At 34.1% G+C, this 16,485-nt stretch overlaps 1 protein-coding gene across 4 annotated transcripts in view; it reads right to left on the reverse strand.

Annotated features, from left to right (window-relative positions):
- The window catches only part of GluClalpha (glycine receptor alpha 1), a 387,349-nt gene that overhangs the window by 203,503 nt on the left and 167,361 nt on the right, over positions 1-16,485 (reverse strand). For 3 of the 4 annotated variants that reach the window (XM_081736063.1, XM_081736066.1, XM_081736065.1), the window contains exon 2: positions 15,618-15,690. The exons of the other annotated variant lie outside the window; for it this stretch is intronic. The gene's annotated coding sequence lies outside the window, so the exon portion shown is untranslated. The remainder of the gene's footprint in view (positions 1-15,617; positions 15,691-16,485) is intronic. 4 annotated transcript variants of the gene reach the window in all.

Below are 16,485 nucleotides of genomic sequence, written 5' to 3' on the forward strand. Positions count from 1 at the left end.
AGAATAGCTCGTCTTTCTTAATAAAGCTTTCCATGTCTTAAATCCAATCTTATATTTTAATGCTAAGGACCTAATTTAAGAAAAGGATGCATTAACTAACTAACTCTATGGCTTATGGAACCTGGATATTCAATGCCGGGTTCACAAAAGCTCTCCACTGACTTCTCCAGTTCCTACTCTGTATTCTTATTTCCGCGAGATTCATCTTAATATTCTTCCCACTTGCGCCTAGGTCTTTCTAATGGTCATTTCCTGTTTGAATTTCTAGTTAAAACTTTAAAAGCGTTCATATCTTTTCCATTCTGGCTATATGACCTGCCCACCTGAGCCCCCCAGATTTGACGATCCTAATAATGCTTGGTAAATAGCATAAATTATGAAGTTTCCGCCATTCCCCTTCCAGTTCTTTTTATTCTCAAATACTTCCAGTTTGCGTTCTTCCCTCAGAGTAAGCGGCCATGTTTCACAATCCTACAGCACAACAGGTATGATAATCGTTTCATAGTACATTTTAAGCTTCAAATTCCTCGACAAAATTCGCCACAACAAAAGATTTTGAACTGAATAATAACACGGGGATGTTTTCAGTCGACATTTGATACCTTTTTGGATTTGATTTTGGTTTGCTAATATTATCCTAGATATTTGAATGTGTTCACTTTGTCGAAAATATTATTTGATTATTTGACGCATCCATAACTTGCAATATTACGATCCCGGCAAATTTCCATGTATTTGGTTTCCTCTACATTTCTTTATACCGTTCTTCCATCATTCCGTATCAGATTTACATCATCAGCAGAGAAGAATGTATACATTCACAAAAAGAAAAGAAAATGAAAAGGAAAGGAAAATAAAAAAGAAATTGAAAATAGATTTTGTAAGAGAATACCTCTCTGTTTGTTTATTTAGTTAATGTAACCTCTTTTTTTCAACGCTGAGGTTATGCGATTCTTCGACATAGTGTTCAGTGTAAGATCCGAATTACATGAACTCTCACAAAACTCCCATGACTCTCACTATTTATTTTATGAGTACAGGGAGTCCTAGAAGAGACATTCAAGACATTCAGTAGGATTAACATAAATAGGGTTCAAACCCTTTAATTTCAATTTCTCTGCTGATGGATGGATTTCAGCTTTTACCGGGACGTTATCGTCTATATCATTTTGTCTCATCACAGTTTAGGTAGACTACTTTGCAGTGATACCAACTAATAATTTAACAGATGTTAACAATGGTTCTTACTTTCCTTCAGATATGGCCTCTTTGAGAGGTATTTTTCATATGGTTTCATAGTTTGATAATAAACTAAATTTTATTTCTAGTATAATGTTAACTGTTTCAATTTTGAAATCATTTTGAGAGAATACTTGTATGTTTCTCATCAGACGAATTGGTTAATCTCAGCTAAATTTGACAGCCATCTAAGCGGAGTATCCGTTACTTTCTTATTCGTTTTGGTTCAAATCAATCGAGCGATTCCTGAGAAATAATTCAGGGACGGATGACACGATATGATGCAGAAATGTAAGCGGGAGCTAGCAATATGAAATACTGAAATACGAAATTTTGAATTACAATAAATATGAACATAGTAAGAAAAAAGAAGTGAAAACTTTGAGAATGCTGAGGAAACTAATAACACGAATGAAGATAAAGGAAATTGGAAGTAGGAACGGTATTACTTTTCAAGAAGCAAGTAAACATTTTCTGATAGTCTAAATATATTTTTTTAACAATACAGAAGGCTAATTCAGTGGTATTATACAGTAAAGAAGTAAGTTTTGTTTCAGAATGTGAAACTACGATTGATTTGTAAACTATGAGAAATCAATACTTAAACTTGAAGTACCGGTAGTACATCTATAACTACTGCTTGCATAGATTGATAAGATCAAAGATAGAACCTGTTCCTCAAACGCTGAATCCATATCAAAATGTCATTACTTGCTATCCTTCTCTGCTTCTGTTCTATGGCGATAAAAGTTGAAACTGGAAATCGTTCGTTTGAACCACGATAGAAACCACGAAAGAGAAGAAAGAACCTATCCTTGAGACGCTGAATTGATTACAAGAAACTGCATCTCGATATCTCTTACCGTTTTTGATCTGATATCTGCCTATAGACAAACAAGACTGTTCTGTATGATTTCCGATACTTGTGCATAGCATAGTTTGGAAGTCTAAAAGTCCTTTAAAAGTGCAACTGAATAAGTTATTATTAAAATAAACAAGTGAGTTTTCTTTTAGCAATGTGAAACTAGACTATAGAACTTCCAAACTATCGGAATTCAATACTTAAACTTGAAGAAGTATACCTACAAATACTTGTTGCAATAAAGTAATAAGATTCCAAAGAATCTGTTCTTCGACGCTGAATCCACATTAAGAACTCATTACTCGGTTTGTCCTACTGTTTTTGTTCTATGGCGATAGAAGCTGAAATCCTTAAATCCTTAATTTGGACCAGATCTGGTTTAAATAGATTATTAATGGAAAAGGCGGAATCTATTCTTAGAATGCTGAATCAAACTAAAAAAAAAAAAAAACGCATCTCGAAATATCTTACCATCTTTGGTCTATGGAAATCAGTATTGAAACCGGAAGTAATATTAAATTTCAATCACTTCCGGTTTTGGTAGAGTGTTGCGTATTGGGATGATTTGCTTTTTTGAGATACTGAATTGTACGAAGATAATCGCTTGTTGCTATCTAATACCATTTTATTCTTTAGTAATAAACGTTGAAAAATAAAGTGGTTAATTTGAACCACTTCCGGTTTAAATAGGGTGTTAGCCGAAGAGGTAGAGCCTATTCTTGATAAGCTGAATCAATTGCAAAACATGCATCTCTATTTCTCTTACCGCTTTTTGCTCTATGAAAATCAGTGTTAAAACAGGAAATAGTAGTAAATTTCACCAATTTGAACCAATTACAGTTTAAAAAGAGGATGAATGAAGATCAAATCTATTCTTGGAACAGTGAATCGATTTCACAAAACCACATCTCGATATCTCTTATCATTCTGCACTGTGTAAATTGATATTAAAACCGGAAATAATATTAAATTTGAACCACTTCTGGTTTTTTGTAATGTGTTCAGCATAGCCACAGTACGCTGCTTTGAGACATTAAGTCGTTTGCTAAAAACTGCTTCTCGCTATCACATACCATTTTCGTTCTATGACGACAAAAGTTGAAACCGGAAGTGACTAATTTGAACCACTTTCAGTTTGAATAGAGAGTTAACGGAGGACGACGCTGAATTGCAAAAAAACTACAACTCGATATCTCTTATCGTTTCTGCTGTAATATCTGTCGACAGACGGACGGACAAAGCCGTTGTATAAGACTTTCGACACTTGCATTGTATAGTTTTGATTCTAATAATTGACAATTCAATCAATACTATTCGGAGAAAAAAATTTGGTTATTTAAACAAACAGTATCAAATGAAGAGCATGTGAAAATTAAAAATTCTCCCTCCCACTATTGACTTCACAGAAGAAGAGAATTTTCTTTTATTTTACTTTATGTTCAAAAAAATGAAGACAGGTTTGTTCACTGAATGAAATGTTAAGTGTTATTAACTAAACGTTTCATTCACTGAACAAACGAGTCTGTATTTTTACAACACAAAAGTAACATAAAAGAAAATTCCCTTCTTGTGTGAAATCAATAGTGGGAGGGAGAAGTTTGACTTTCCACATGTTCTTCGTTTGATACTAACTAAAGGGCAATCCGTTGTATTAGAATATATTTAACATTTCTTATGAATGGTAGTGGAAAGTCATCACTCCGGAACTGAAACCTCAAAGTACACGTTGTTTCGTTTAAGTGAGTAATCGATAAGAGGTTTGAATACGATGCTGTAAGATCGTTATTTCAGAATTGAATGACATGTAGCTAAAGAGATAGGATATTATTGCAAATTAAGGCAATCCTCTACTTCCTTTTAAATGACTCTTCACCTGAATAAGTAAGCGATAATTATTTAATAAAAACATGAAGAAATAACATAGTTTTCAACTTCATTAGAATGGACTTATTTTATTTAGAATTTAAATGAAAGATTCGGAATTTATGGAAGTATTTGCAATTATTTTGAAAACAGACACATATTAAAGGTTCAAGAGGGGTAATCAAATCTTTAGCTCAGGTATCCCATGCTAGTTGTCATAAAAATTGCACTATACTAAGTCAACATTGGTCTCATTGATAGAGGATTATCTTCTAACTTACTTACCTTCACAATATCAGTATTTTTTTTTCATAGTACGGGCCTTGTGTTCGACATTTGGCACACCAGAAAATGAAGTGAAATGATTTTTTTAATTTGGCATCCCGCAATTATGCACCGAAGCTAAGGGAGGCGGTGATGATGATAATGAGTGAAATGGTGGAATAAAGAAAAGTGAGAGAATATGGAAGAACCGCAAGAAATCCAAAGTACACACTATTAGAATACCACAAAATTAACTTGGTTTGAAGTGTATCGAACCAGGGATCCCATGCACACCAGGGAACCAGGGATCCAGGGTCTACTACTGTGCCTCCGTCTGGCTTATTAGGTACTCTCCACTTACGACGTATTTTCTTCTAATGTTTCGATGTAACCACGCTAAAAATACAACTGTCAGTAACTTGATTTGAATGATTTGAGGGTATTATCTGAAACGCAAAGACATAGTTGGATTTCATTTCCAAAGAGATCTCCTAGAGATACCTCCAACTATGGTGTGACCATTGGAGAAGTGTGTGCGATCGAGAGGGATTCACTCTCAAAAGATTAAGGTTTCAGACATACTTTGACTACTAGTATTTATCCCGTCCAAATGTCGGTACTTCTTGAATAGAATACCTTTTACTGGATGTAGAATGTAAATTATAGACGAAAGCGTTAAGTAAATGATAAATAACTTATAAAGATTATTATGCGTTGTTTCTCTAGAGTTCTTCTTTATTTTTCCTGTATCCGATAAGGATGCTTTCCAAGTGTGAAAATAGAATATAAACTGAGCTTGTATAGCCTAGTGTTTAACGTTTTCTTCCAAACCAAGAGGTTTCGGGTTCAAATCCCCAAAACTGATTTAAATTTCCCAGTCTTTTTGTCAGTTCTTCATAACGAATTCCAAGATAGTGCTTTCAAGTATAGATCCAGGTTGACTTCTTTAATTTATTATTATTATTATTATTATTATTATTATTATTATTATTATTATTATTATTATTATTATTTCTAATATAAAATGGCATGTAAACTGTATCTGAAAGTTTATTACATAAATAAATAAAAATAAAGCTTACAGAGACTGTTGTACCCTGCGCATAATACGCTTAGGCTGTAATTATTACTGCTACTTACCTAGCGAACTCAAACTTAAGTGGATTGTACGTAGTGCGAATTCTTTTATCACAAAGCTAATCATTAGTTGTTCAATTTTCTAATACAGAAATGAAATGTGTGATGATCCTGACCCACAGTGTGTTCTCTATCATCTAATGAGTATGTACTTACTATAGATTTATTTTTGTCATTTATTTTAACCTCTAGATTACAGAGTCATATTTGATTTGACTAAGTTATACATGTTTGAATTTTGTCTCAGCTAAAGGAAATCCAAGTCTTAATCCGAATTAAGCAAACTTATTAACGAACAACGTTTATAACAAATAAACAAGAGACGAAAAGGAGATAGAAATTGAAAACAAAAGCGTTTCCAGTCTTCATTTTCTCAACGTAGTGTCATTTCTTCCCTTGAGATTGATGAGGAAGTCGCCAATGTTTCATACTGTACAGGGTGGTCCGGAAGTGGGCGTACCCCCGTTTAGTTTCAACAGTATAGTGTTAGTTATGGTAGAATGTCTGTACACAGTTAGCTTGAAGTCTTAAGAGTCTTTACAGTCATAAACATCGATATGATCACCATCCAAGTCGTAACAGAGCTAAATTCTGCGCCTAGTTCTCGTAGATGTTTCGCGGAGATACTCCGAAGTCACAAGGGTGAAAGTATGTTCCACATCTGCTCGTAATTCTTGCGTTGTGTAATGTCGAGTGTTTCTTAATACCAAACCGGTCTGTAAATTTCGCTTTAACACTTTCCATGGTGTCACCTGTATAACGCCTTTCGTGAAGCCAAACCGCAACAACTAATCTTTGTTCAATGCTATATGGACTTTGATCACCCATTGTTGATTACTCCAACTTCACTGTAAATAATTGTTACCAAGCAGAAAACAGCAGAAAACAAATGAACATAGATAACAATGTTGCCAGACAATGCCAAACAAGTTATCAAACAAATGTGGGTAAAATCAAAAATCGTCAGAAAATACCAATTAGGAGAACGTCCGCTTCCGGACCACGCTATATACAGTATTCCATAATGAAGCTTATAAAGGAGACATCATATCCGTTAAACAGTGAATTCAATGCACAGGTTGTCAAAGATGAGTCCATGATCTTGTAATAATATTGTATCATTTCCCGCACATTCTCTTTGTTTCAAGGTACAAAAGAGAATATTTCACGGTAATGAAGAAGAGATAGCGCGTGGAACACTTTGTATATCACTGTTTTTTTTTTTTTTTTTTTGCTTTGTTAGGCGCGTAAAACAGGAATATACAGGATGAAACAGGATATATATATATTCCTGTTTTAAAGTATATACAATTGAGAGGAGAGATAGTAATTAGTTAATACCAGCATTTTTCTTGAAAAAAAAAAGTTCTTATTGAATATTTAAAAAAAAAAGTATTCTTTCATAATAAGAGCTTTTCTTGCTTACTGATTTTTAGAATTTTCCGTAAAGAATTTTAATCGAAAATTTGATCAAAATTTTAAAATTATTTCAGTAGAACGTACACCCGTCAGTTTAACTGCTTTATTCGGTCGGGCATTAGATCGAGGTACAATATTATCACCACAACTGACTTTTTCCAGGGGCGGATCCAGGACGAACTTCTAGGGGTCGGTGGGTTGTATTACTGCTACTTAGAGCTACTTTTAAGAGCTCCAAACTCTGGGATGGGTTTTATTTATATAAAAAATAAGAAAGTTTCCTTTTCTGGGGGTGGGGAGAGATCGCCTCCCTCGAATCCGCCTTTGACTCCTTGTGGGTATATTGTTTTCTTTAAAGTAGAAACGACTTGAAGTTTCAGTTTTTACACTAATGATTTGTATGGCACTCGTCCTAATTATTAAAAAAAATATTAATAAAGATATAACCGAGAATATTCAACAATATTATTAATGTTTAAGAAGAAAAGCGTCCAAATTTGAGACATATGCCTATCAATAGATCTAATTGAGCTAAACAAAATGATAAGAGTGTGAGTAAATCCTCATGCGTAGTTTTAGAGAAAATCAAAAACCGATATTTTGTAAACTTAAAAATTGTTGTTGTACAATATATACGGAATTTCCTAAAATAAAATTGATACTAAAGGATACTCTCCACAAGCTTTCCATTATGACTCCTGCAAATATAACAATACATTTTATGGTTAATGACATTAAAAAAAACGAAATTATTCTTAACTTTTAAAACTTAATTTTTTCTTTAACCATAATATTGATTTGATTTGATTTGATTTTGAGTTCATTGTCCCATTCAGCAGCAAAGGTACGTGAGATGTGATCTACAGATTAACGTGGGATCCGAATAACATGAGATCCCCACCGGGAATCGTACCTGAGTCTTTCCGATGCCAAGAGGCACGTACACTAACCGCTTAACCGTGAGGGCTCTCAAATAGGTTGGGGGTCGCTTCGTCCAAAAGACATTTCGTCCAGAGACATTTAGTCCAAACACATTTGGTTCAGGGACATTTGGTCCAAAGGACAATTCATCCAAAGGACATTTCGTGCAAAAGACATTTGGTTCAAAGGACATTTCATCCAAAAGACAATTGGTCCAAGGGACATTTCGTCGAAAAGACATTTGATCCAAGAAACATTTCGTCCAGGGATATTTAGTTCAAAGCACATTTCGTCCAAATGACATTTTATCTATAGTTTTGTGTTCTCGTAATGGTAATACACATATAAACTCCTAAAGAGTGACGCAGATTGTACTTGTAATTTATATATACTGAAATATATTTTGTTATTGTTTACTCGTATTTACATGTTTATGCTAAGCACGTTTCTTGTTATGTATATGTTAAACAGAAATATCAAGGATATCAAAATACAGTTCGGTTTGCTTTGCTTGTTAAAAGCAAGTAAATGCACTATTTCAAAATGAAGCTTATTAAATGATCAGTTACTGTCTAATACCTGCAATCTGCCCCCACCCCCTCCTACCCAAGCCAGACTTTCCTAGATACGTGCGTTAATAATGGTTGTTGACCACATGATAATTACTGGTTTCAGGGCTCGTATATCCTTCCAATTACGCATCGCCATTAAGCAGAGTGGAAAGGACTTAACACAGCTGTTGCATCTACAATTTAGGAATTAACTTTTCTGTAATTTACACCATTCTCTCGCCTTTGTGATAATACATTGGATAGCCTACCCTTGACCTCATTCTCATTGCAATTCAAAACAGGCGCCATGTTAATCTTCTTGAATGACATTTGCATTGATAGGTCTGTTTGGTGCAAATGGGAGCGAAGCAATATAAGCTTTTCAGTAATAATAATAATAATAATGGATATTTCGTTAAGTTGATTTGTTTCTCACCTTCATTAATAAATGAAAATTTAAATTTCATGATTTTCTTTCGAATGCAAATAAAACGGACATAGCACCTTGTTAAATATTATCACTCTCGTTTCAAACAATTGAATCGTGATTTATGTCGTACTGTATAATCAATAGGAAATACATATGTAATTCTAAAAACATTAATTGAGATACATTTGAAGCTAAAGTTTAATAATTAATAATAATTTTAGGTTATTGCATCTCATTAACCATAGTTGTTACCCCATTTCTTTATAGCCAGGACCTAACACTGAAGAAAAATTTGATGATTCAATTTTAACATTCATCACAGAGAAAAAGAGCCAAATATTTCCAAAATTATATTAACTAGTAATTAATATTAGAACCTCGCTTTATTGTTTTCCTGGTTATTTAGTTGATTTCGAGTTCAGCGTTCCGTTTAGCACCGAGGCTACCAAGACGTAGACCTACAGTTAACGTCAGATCCGCATTCCTATGTGCACCACCGGGAATCGAATGTGGGTCTCCCGCACCTTACACTGATCGTATAGCAACGACGGAGATATTAAATTCATTTTTCAAGGTATACTATAGAAAAATTGAATATGTTCATTGTCAAACATTATGTTTATGTTTATTTTTAATTTTATTTGCAATTTTTAACAATGAATTTTCATTCATTATTTTCATTCCAGCTTAAGGTAGGTACTAACTACATTTAACAATTCACTTGAAACTGTTGAACTGTTTTTCTTTGACGCGATCGCGAAATCCAGGAAACTATCATTTCAATGCGAAGAAGTAAATTATAGAAAATGTCATCTTTCCCCCTTTGAAAAGGAAATTTTCAAAATCGGGGAAAATGTGTCCCTTTATTCTTAATGTGAAATATACCTAGGTATATACAGAGTTAAATTTTGCTAACTTGACGAGCTCATGATATACTGTAATTTTGGCTGGTATTTTGAGACAGATCCCTTCAAAATGTCCTGTGCAGACAATTTTATGGTGTAGGCAGATATATGGAAACACGAATAATCGCCCTTTTCTCCTTCCAGGAACTGTACGATGTTACATTCCCCATGTTTTTCTTAACATGATGCTATTTCTCCATTAAAGTGCCATGGTGTGTCACTATTTGGATAAATAATTCTCTGGGACATGAATTGGTCGACGTTGGTCAGTTGAATGGCCTGCCCAATCACCAGACCTAACGCCACTTGATTTCTACCTTTTAAGGACGTGTGAAGGCTATGCAGGTTATGGTAGGAAAATTCGTAATCTTCAAATTACCTGGAACAACGAATCACCACTGCCAGTGCGCAAAATTCCCCGATATCCTGTTCCGTGTCAACAGCAATTGGGAGAAGCTTCTGTAAACATGCACGGGTAACATGTAGAGCACATTGTGCAATGGATAAACATAAATTTCAGTTGCCGATAACTTTTCTTTAACTTAAGGTACATAAAATCTGATTGCATATTTGAGATCCTGAGAAAATTCTAGTCCACAGTCAGATATCACGCTACCTTCTATTTCGAATCCAAGATGGCGACCGTCAGAATGGCGCACTTCCGAAAGTGTCCACTTGAATCTAATGTGTATCGCCCATCTCATATTCAATGTAACTACATCAGTATGGATTTTAAAAAGGGTAGTCCTTATCTTTCGACTTCAGATTTTTTTATTCTCACCCCTCTAAAATGGTTCCATATGAGACCAATGTAACCCATTAGATAAATCTGCTCATAGTATTAAATGAATTGAGTAGTGGCTAGATCAGTTGAATAGTATTAAATGCTCTCCCAAGCGAGCTCCAATATGTATCCTTCAAATTGGATTTAAGAGTTTTCTATGCATTTACAGTATACAATATAAGGCAAAGGTACCATGTAAATTTGGAATGGCTAGGGGGGAGTGACACTATATCTTGGATAGAGATAATTCAGGTAAAACTACATCTATTACTGTATAGTACCATCAGGGTGGTCATCTTTGAAGATCGCCATCTTGTATTCAGATTTAAAATTTTTAATAGGAAGGGGGTTATATGGTATCATTTTGGGGTAGGTTGCCACCTCAAATACCTATCTAATGTTATTTACAACGTATCTTTAATCACTTAGTAGTTATTACCTTCAAACATCTGTTTATTTACTTACATTAGAATTGCACGGCCTCTTTGTCTGGTATTTTATCCTGTAAATGCATTGAAAACTTGAGGTCACTTCGAACACCATTAAATATTACTGAATTGAGCTAATTTTTCTCATGACTTATCTTGATCTGATACAGAACCAGTTTGGGGGTGAGACTCAAAAACTATCGTAAGTCGAGACCATATATATATATATATATATATATATATATATATATATATATATATATATATATATATATATATATATATATATATAAAATCGTTCAATTTTTTGAAGCACCAGCTGTCAAATATGTTTCCTTGAAACTGGATTTAAGAGTTTTATTACAGGACAATCCAATAATTCTTTTTCTTCGTTCAAAAGAAATTTGGTAGACTGGAATTTTGCACTCGAGAAAAAGGATCTAAGAACTCTCTGTGTAAATTGCCAGTAAAATATTTGCCAAATTCTTCAATCAAACTCAGGAAAGAAAATTACGTTGTTTCTAATTTATTAATAGTAACGATATCTACTCTCTTAATGTAAACTAGGACTAGGCCAGGAAGCTCCATTAGAGGAACAACAATCATTTTTAGAAGTAAGGTAAGTATTGCTTTAATAGTTTTACTATTCACAACTCCACAATATGTTCCTGAAATTTTCATATAACTTAAGATTGTTACAGGACCTATAGTTTTGGAAAGATAGGATTTGTCATTGTCTCTTTCTCAGAGGTGATTGCGTACCTCTTTCAAATTGTTTGTGTACTTATGGGAGTACTTGGGATACTCCCAAGTTTAAAAATCATTTATCCAATACATTCAGTGAGACAGAAACTAACCATAATTTATTTGGCAAACGTATTTTAAAAAATGTATAAGGCTAGCATAAACTGCATTTCAATGATTAAATACAGTATTAAAAAAAATACTCTGATTAAATAGCCTAAATAATAAATGAAATTCTACTTTTTAATTCTATCTAGCTATAAATGATTAGAAGTGTTCCATTCTATTTTAGTTATTTTGAGTTTTAAGAATGAAACATTAAATTTAAGATAATACATATTCTTAGAGAAATGTATGAATTTAAAAAATATCCCTAAATTTCCATTTTCTCTAAAAAGTTTCTTTACAACTTCAAAATTTATGGAAATTTTACACGTTTACACGTGACCCAACTTAGAAAATTGCCAACAAGTCAAACAAAGGTCCTAATTTCTGACAATTTACGTCAACGCAACGGTAAATTAGCGTTTTAAGTTGCGATAATTGGCATAGCATTAGAAATGTATTTACGTTGCGTTGAGATACGCAAATTTTGCGACGACCGATGGGAATGATACCCAAACAGTAGTAATACTAAATACTGTAAATTGCGATATTTTCAGCCTTTGGAGGTGAAAGGAACGTGTATTAACCCGATGTAGCAATGATCTGTAGACCTGATGTCGCATTTTAAAACAATGAATATTGATTTTTCCAATCTATTCTTACCCTAACCATTAATTACCTTGGCAATTAATACATTCTCACATACCACTGGAACTGTGCAAAAACATTTCATTTTGGGTGCTATTTATTTCATACGAAACATTGCGGCCGATGTTCCGCCACATGTCCATAAGTGAGAAATTGAGAATTGTTCGCATTCCAACATTTGCGATGATTATACTATAATATTCGTCACTTACTAAACAGCTCTTTATTTTTTCCCCTTCGAAATGAAATCTTTGAGTTTTACGTCACGTGGTTATGCCGGCTAGGCTAAAGGAGACAGTGATGAAAAATGAATGAAATGGTGAAATGAAGAAAGTGGGAGGAAACGGGAGTACTCTGAGGAAAACCATGCACACGATGTTTGTCCACCACAAAGTTCACTTGGCGGAAGCAGGGTTTGAACCCGGGACCTCATGCACCAGAGCGAACGATCCACCACTGAGCCACCGCGCCCTCTTTTTCTCCGTCCAATCAAGAAACATTATAGAAAATAAATTTGTGTCCATAATAGCCTTCTCTTCGCTGCACAACACGATGTCTGATATCAGCTAAAAGTCTAAGATGTTCGGTGATTTCATTTTACCTAGTAGAACAAAGATCACCTTGGCAACAATGCACTACATCACTAGCATCGTGTCTCATGCAATAATTTTCATTGACTTGTCGTATATAGGCTTACATATTTTCTGATATCTTACTTGATATTGTAGCGCTCTGTTTGAGTGATCTTGTTTGAAACGACATATCCTAATTGATAGCTACAGTTATAAATTCATACGGAAAGAAAGTATAGAAAAAGTGAAAACAGAATTTCCGCAAACAACCAAGTGATTTGCAATACTATATTACTTGTGTAAGTTACGCGAATAAATCTAGCCAATGGGTTAAGCTACCGACTCTATGTGCTTCAAAGCATTAAGTAGCATGCGATAGAAAATTAGCAGCGTCTCTCACCATTTATATACGAATCACTGTGCTCTCCCATCAAATAATAAGGGAAAACCTATAAAATATTGTTTCTGAACTTTCCGGGACTGCTGGTACAGTATTATTAATGTTAAAATAAGAACATTGCTTTTGTAATTAAAGTTAATTAATTTTCCCACCTTTCCCGAGTTTCGAGATTATTTAAATATGGCTGGAAGAAAGCACAATGTAAGTGTCACTCTTTCTAATTGGCATAAAATGACCATTTTAAAATTTACGTGAATGGTTTTCTTGCGTTCCTTAAGTGTTCCAGCAGTGATCCATTGGGAACATTTGGAACCAATAAGATTATGAAGGAATGAGGTCTACTGTCGAACTAGACGTTCTGCCTGAAATCATATCTCAAAATCCCTAAATTTTATTAAAATCAGAAACAATTTAAAATGTCTCTAAGTACTGTTAAAGAAAAACGCTATCTGTAATGAACAAGAGGGTAGATTTGGGTACCAGTAAGAGGGAAATTAGAGACGGGTTAATTTAAATACTCGACCCCAGATAACCAAGTCGATAACCTCAAAGACTGTAAAGAATAAAAGGAATTTGAAAGTAAGGTAGGAAATTTCCTCAGGAACTTTTCGTAAAACCTGGTTTCTCTCTAATCTACCGCTTAGGCAAGGCCTTTCTTCCTAATTCTGGGATAAAATCTGAAGTTGGAAACATTGCATTCCATCTCCAACATTTAGTGTTTTATTTTCACACACATTCTGGAGAAATTTTGTTTTCTAAATTCATAATTTTAGCTACAATTCTGCTTTAAAATCGTCAAAATTTATTAACGATTAAGATTTGAAAGATACTAAATAACAGTTCATATCCAACAGTTCCATTCAATTGCTGGATTTTTAAAGCAATCATTTTGGTTTAGCTGCATCATTAGATTTAATACTAATAAAACTATTGCAAAATTATAGGTCATGCAAATGTGTTGTTAATCATTATCAAATACACACCTTAGTCTCTTCCCAGACACTTTGGATTGCGTTCTTTTTGCTTTTCTTACTATTCGACTCTACATTTAAATCCATATTCAATTGCAAATTAAGTCACTATTTTTTTTTTTTTTTTTTGCAAACTTCAAATCACTTTTAATTCGAGAGCTTAAGTTTTTTTTATATTTCACAAGCATCTATTGGTTTAACGTCTCACACTTATGGCCTTTGGGCTAAGGAAGACGATGGTTAAAACGAATGATTTGTGATGGAAGAATTGGTGGAATGAGAATGTGGAAACAAATGGGAGTACCTCCAAGGACACGATGTTGCTCAACTCAAACTTACTTGACCGGGGATTGAACCAGGGTCCTCACGTATCAGAGGTAAGAGCTCTACCACTGAGCCACTGTGCCCCCATGTTTCACAAAATATTTACATTACTTAACAAAAATCTAATAGCAAAGCAAAAAAATATAATGTATAAAACTAAACCTTCACAATATAATTTCCAGAAATATTAAGTTTATTAACTTGGCTCTTACAACTGAATGTACGAATCTTAAGTTTGAGGGGGGCGCGGTGGTTCAGTGGTAGAGTGTTCACCTCCGGTGCTTGGGGTCCCTGGTTTGATCCCAGCTCGCGCTGTGTGGACTTTGTGGTAGACAAACACCGTGCTCGTGGGTTTTCTCGGGGTTCTCCCGTTTCCTCCCACTTTCTTCATTCCACCATTTCATTCCTCATCATCACCGTCTCCATTAGCCTAACCGGCTTAATCGTGGGACGTAAAACTTAAAGATTTCATTTCATTTTCTTAAGTTTGAAGCAGTTATCTGTACCCTCTATTCCTTCTGTACCCACAGTTCTCTCTATTCCTTAAAAAAAAAAAGGACTAATTTTAGTGCCTGAAAAAGATGATCTCTCTTATGCAGAGTTGTTTTGACGTATGATTAGTGTCAAACTAAAGGCCTGACTACTGCAGGAAACATATGTTATTCGAACTCTTTAATATGACACTAATCACGCATTCTGCATGAGGCCCGATATGTCCAGGTGAAGTAGGAAATCTGGTTATTTCTAATCACGGCTCTATCACTTCCAATGAGCTGAAGATACTAATTGCATGATCTAAACGAGGTCAAAAAGTAAAAGTAGTTACTGAAATTTGATAGCATAGCTGCATAGCATGAAGAATATATGGACACATATAGAAGTTCTAAGGTAACACTTATTCCAACTTAGAAGCTAAATCGAGAAAAAAAAAAACCCTAAAGATTCGGATATACTTAAGATTTGGATACCACGGGATAGTAGCACTAATTTGAGTGGTATAAACCGCAACTAGAAGAAAGAAACAGATAGTTTATCACCATGTGTACTCACCTGCTGGAAATTTAGCAGCAAAAGCGTCAGATGTCGCTGTACGCGTTATTTTCTTCCAATGTGTTGTCGGGCGCTGAAAAAATAGAAAAAAAAGGAAAAGAAACCTGTTAGCTTGGATTGCTGTGAAGGCTACAATATACTCGTGGTACCGACTGGTACAATAAGAACTGTCCCATCAATAATATCCGTAAAAGTTCAAGTTCAGCAAGAAATAAAGTAACTGAACGTTTCCTATGAGATTGTAGATAGAGGTTAATAACATAGTGAACAATAACCAAAATTCTGTGATGAAAGAAAAATCATTTATTTCTTAAAATGGTTTTCTTTCTTTTCTAAATGACATCAAGATTTTTTTTTTAAAAAAATGTTTTTCTTCTTGCCGTATAAATGAAATTTTTGACCTCAATTATGTAAGTAATGGAAAACTTTTCAAAGGTGATTGGCAACATTTTTCATTCTCAGATCCATTATTTTTTTTTATATATATATACAACGAAGTAGCCAATACTAGGGAAGTGATCATTTGTTATATTGCTACTGTGAATTATGTGAAAGTCATGTCAAGAAACGTTATTTTTCAAGTAAATACATTAATACGAGATTTTTCTTCGCATAAAAATAAAATGATAGTTCAGGAAGGTCCCTTGTATTATATAAGTTGTCTTCAATTGTTGCGTGATTTTTAATGGGTCACCATCTGCCTACCTACAGTCCCGTATACAAACAACTATGTACTTATATGAAGAATCAATATTATTGTGTATTATATTACGTGGGTTTTGTGTGTGCACGTTTGTATAAAGTGTATGTGGGTTATTAACACAAGGTTCATAAAGTAATCAATAAAATTGATTCCAGCTTCTCAGTT

The sequence above is a fragment of the Thermobia domestica genome, chromosome 13 (assembly GCF_964235325.1).
Source record: "Thermobia domestica chromosome 13, izTheDome1.hap1.1, whole genome shotgun sequence".
Taxonomy (NCBI): Eukaryota; Metazoa; Arthropoda; class Insecta; order Zygentoma; family Lepismatidae; genus Thermobia; species Thermobia domestica.